The sequence below is a fragment of the Erigeron canadensis genome, chromosome 8 (assembly GCF_010389155.1).
Source record: "Erigeron canadensis isolate Cc75 chromosome 8, C_canadensis_v1, whole genome shotgun sequence".
Taxonomy (NCBI): domain Eukaryota; kingdom Viridiplantae; phylum Streptophyta; class Magnoliopsida; order Asterales; family Asteraceae; genus Erigeron; species Erigeron canadensis.
The window spans coordinates 15438207-15443229 of NC_057768.1; the positions used below are offsets into that span (position 1 = coordinate 15438207).

At 35.3% G+C, this 5023-nt stretch overlaps 1 long non-coding RNA gene across 1 annotated transcript; it reads right to left on the reverse strand.

The window, feature by feature from the left end:
• Window positions 1-3553: 3553 nt before the first annotated feature.
• On the reverse strand, window positions 3554-4550 carry LOC122609839. The gene is made up of 2 exons (XR_006325400.1): window positions 4470-4550; window positions 3554-3736 (listed from the first exon to the last, which is right to left on the reverse strand). It is a non-coding gene; the product is annotated as an uncharacterized LOC122609839 (long non-coding RNA).
• Between the last annotated feature and the right edge of the window lie 473 nt (window positions 4551-5023).

Genomic DNA, 5023 nt, shown 5'->3' on the forward strand with positions numbered 1-5023 from the left:
ATTATGTCAAAAGAACTTACAATGCTCACAATGAGGTGGCTTCCATTCGTACTCAATACTTATAGTTTCCTTCGTAAAACCTTCCCCATTAACATTTGGGATACCCACAATTAATTCATTCCTCAACTTACAAGAAGAATCAAGCCCTATCAGTTCACGTGCAAAACTATGCCTACCCCATGAGTTCAAATACATATGACTAGAATAAGAGTCCAAAAGAATAGGCTTACCCAACTTTGTAGCTAACATACTTAAACCATCCTCCGTATATCCAGCAAGAGGAACATCATATAGCTTCACCCACACGGGAACACTTTTGAAATCCAGCTTTGTCAACATTCGGGGTCCACTCATTAAGAAAAATTGGGGTGGATCTAATCATCCAAGGCCCTTTCTGTAACACCTGTTCCATCCCTTGTTTTGAATCAAATTGAAAAAAGAAGAAGCCAACATTGTTCATCATCACCTTCTTCAGTCCAAACTTATCCCAAGCATTCTTTACATAATTCTCCACAACCGGGAAAACCAATCTATCTCCAAGGACGTAGCCATATAATGGATTAGAGAATCAGGTATTTACCTCCAAAATAGAAGTAAGTGGAATTAACAAGTCCATTCCATCAATGTCATTATCCACAGCAAGAGTTCTAAAATTTGCTTTTCTTTGAGTAACATCATTTTTCACAACCGATGCATATGAAAACGATGAACCCTTGTTGTTATTCGAATCTAATGCTTTATGAGAACTTAAATCAACACTGTTAGGTCTCTTGTCACTACTTGCAGCAGTCGCATTTGGCTGCACAGATTCAGTCGTTTGAGGAGAGCCAAAAATAGCCTCCTTAGTGCCATTCATAGTAGCTGCTGAACAATCAGTTTCTCCACCTCCAGCATGGAATGAAGAATCCGTAGTCTTTCCAACATTTACACCAGGTTGATTATTACCTTCGCTAGACGCATAATTAGAGAAACCCCTAACCGGTTGATGAAACAAACCACCTTTTTCTATTCTAATACTTGTGTTATGTTTTATTTTATTAAATGGATCAGTAAGGTCAGACAAATCAATCAAAACAGCCCTCTTCAAGATAGCAGCTTACCAACAATGAATTGCTATGTCCTGTAATAAAAATTTAAGGTTAAGACGATTTCAATTTGGTGATTTAGTCTTGGCCATACCAGATGGCAAGTTTAATATGAAATTCCCGTCCTTATTTAATTGATGAAAAGGCTGGTAAGGGATCTTATTGTCTTCAAGATATGGAAAGTACTTTAGTTCCAAGAGCTTGGAATGTTATACATCTTAAAATCATGTGTAATTTATTTTCTCTTTTGACAAAATTAGGTATGATCTTTTATTTCAATGTTATTTCTTTTATTTCATTTATTTTTATTTTATATTTTCGAAATGATGATACTGACTTGAGCGTCAGAGTGGCGTTAGCCTTTTCTAAGATTTTGTCTTGTAGATTAAAGAACTTGAATAGTGATCATTACCAATGAAGGCAAACATAACAACATGGAACAAGGTCTTCTTTGGCTTTCACTCCAACTTTTGGTTGGAGGTTTTCACCTTTTCTTAAATTTTTCCGTTTAGCCCGTTAATTAATTTCATGGTTGAAAGGTTAAATTCCAAGGTCATCAAAATTAATTATGTTCGTTGTTGGATGGTACACATTACTCATACACACGAATTGGCTAACCATGCCACCCATGCAAGTTTAACTTATGAAGACACCCTCCAGATCTTGAACACCAAAGTCTCTAAGCAAGTATTAAAATTAAGAATTTCCCTTCTTAATTTTAATCCACAGTGAAATTAATCCTATCCCCATACCAGGGCTTTGATAAAAATAATTGAAGTCTGACAACCATTAAAGATATTGGAAGCTAGAGATCATAGCCTACAAGTGGAATCTTAATTACACTTAGAAAGCTGCATGTATCTAACCCATTATTTTACTCACTTGATTTGACTGGTTACTATTCAAAAGGTCAAGTGAGTTATGAGTAATAATTGACTTTAACGTGACAGATTACTTTATTTGTTACTTACCTATTTTACCCCTAAATAACATGATCGATATTTACACTTGAAACAAAATAGGATCAAAAGAAGATTTTCATTCATAGTTATATGTACATTAATAAAAACTACTCGAAAGCAGTTTTTTATATCCACGGTCAATCATTCCAGATTGATCTCTCTCCTCCTAAAAAACATTGTTATTCTACTTAACATAACCCCTACTGTTATGGGTGAAATTTCAAGTGACAATATCTTAAAGGTCCGCGATCTTGACGTACTAGGATCTTGACACAGTTGAATATTTTGATAACTTATTAATATTTTGCTAGCGTTATAAAGCCAAGGAAAATATTTCCAACGGTAAAGAAAGGATTTCACACATGGGATTAATCTTCAACACGCAAAGAAGACTTGGTCTGCCGATATAAAAGGACTTCAAGTTTAATTCAGCACGAGGAGAAGAACAACAACGTTCACAAGACTGGTCAAGATATGCTCCAACGTTCAATCAACGAAGACCTGGAAGATCCCTACAATTTTGGATAATTAGTTAGGTCATGGGTCTATATAAACGAAGGAGGCTGATTAATTTAGGCATATCTTATTTTCTGCTTACATATACTTACTACTCACTTGTATTTCCAAGATGATAATGTACATATACAATATCATAAAATAGTTATATTCAATAAAACGCCATGCTTATGCCTTGAATCGATACCTTAACAATATAATTTACCTCTCTTATGATGCCTTTGGCTATTACATGACGCTCGTATTCAAATATTAAATGTCCGTTGTGCCATAGCGCGATTATGTCAGACCAGGGTGTCAACGCCAAATAGTACTATTTATAATATTCGCGTTGCAGTTTCTCGATTCAAGTTCCCAGGGGAATTTAAATTAGCCAATTATACAAGTACAAAAGCATACATAAAAACACTTGTGTCCATTTAAGAGCAATGTATTCTCATCCCAAAAATAGTTAAAAGGGATCCATGAAACTCACCTTATCAGCAAGAAAGTTGAAATAAGTATGAGATGACCGAGCAAGACAAGTAATCCATATCACAAAAATCCTAAATACGGTTAAAGAGATCCTATATATTAGTTTCAATTCTAGAATACTTATTTATTACAATGTTATTATTGATACGCTTGTCAACGTAATTTATTTATTTTGAAACTCATTTAGTATTTAATTTTATAAGAAGTGAATCGATGTAGTTCAAAAATCAATATGTATTCAAGGTGAATACGAAAGAAGTATTCGAATCAAGACTTCAAATATCTTAGGTTAAATCAATGTTGAGTGTATTCGAAGAATGAATACGAGAGTGTATGAATATACACATAATTATAGAAGAGATACTGTAACACCCATCATTTAAAAACAAGGATTTCCAAAAAATTTCACCTTACGGTGTCAAAGAAAGCGGAGTAAATGTTTAAAAGTCCAAACCCATAAATTCAGTTTGGTTTATTCGTCAAACGGTGTTACTAGCCATATCATTGAAACATGTCTAAATGGAAATCCATCGGTTGCCCAACATAAAACAACCGATCACAAGTCAATACAATTCATAAACATCTTAACATAAATTCAAAGGTCTAGAAGGAGCAGCCACTATGGGTAAACTATGTTCATCTTCAAGCAATCTACCCATGTCTCGCTCTTTATTCATCAACACTCAAAGCTTGCTAAACCTGAGGGGGCAACACATTTCAAGAAAACAAGTGTTAGCTAACGAATTAGCTACGTAAGAGTACACAAGGTTTAGAAAGCATTTGTTCAATTAAAACTTTATATAAGCGTCGTATTACATAATTAAGGCACATATCATCACATAACGTCACATCTTTGCATTAATCATCTTTCATATAGGATAGATCATCCTAAAGGTGCCTAATTATATTTAGCATCTTCACATATCATATCTAAACATCTTTTAAGTGTAACATAAGTCACACCTGACTAAATGGATTAACCTTACGGCTGTCCATCAATGTCGTTAAGGAATGGCAAGCCAATCCCTGAGTAATCTGTCGTTAAGGAATTAGGGTAAATCTCTTCCTCCTTTGTAAATTTCTTGTTTCCTTCTTGAGGAGATTTGTGGTAATCTTGTCACCGAATTATGTCCGCGTATATCGGAGCTTTAGTATATATCTTTAATTGCAGAATAAATTATATTCGTCCTTTATTGTATATCTCCTTGGAGCTCGGTATTTATTACCTTCGGAGCTCCGGGATGATCATATTAATCGGAGGTTAGGCTCCGTTATGGGTTTACTTGTACGGAGATAACTTCGTTTGCTGCTTCTGCTTTGGGTACGGAGCTAGAGCTCCGTATGGGTATATCATCAAGCCCCCAGTCTGATGGGAGGTTTTATCTGTAAAACATTGCATTAGACTTCAAAAAAGAAAATTATATAGTTGTACCTTCGAGGCTTCGTTGAGGGCTCCCGAACTTGCTAATTCTATAAATTGTTCCAAGGAACCACCCAAGCAACCACATCAAATGCACAACCCTGGCAAAGGCATGTACGGGTTAAGCTTAACACTTTCATCTCTGTAAAATAGCTCGAGCATTAGCATATGTCACATCACATCAATTCACATTAACGTTTGGCCCTTAAACGTGCACGTGACATGGCAACTTAAAGAGTCTAGTGAACTAGATGAATAAGCCATACAATCATGCACATTTCAATAATCATCAACAAGTGTCATAAGTCATTACATCATAAGACAGTACATATCATTTCAAAAGATAACATCACATCACATATCATTGGGACTGCATTTCAGGTCTCAATGGTCATTTACATAGCCCATAACACCTCCCATGTAACCCCGAATACCCATAAGCAATCAAGATATCATTAGGGAAGTTATTATATGAAAACCATGCTTTTGTTGAACCCTCAGTGTGTCAAAGTAGTGTATCTTACCTCGTAGAAGCGTACGCAAACGATAACTAAAGTTACCGAGCT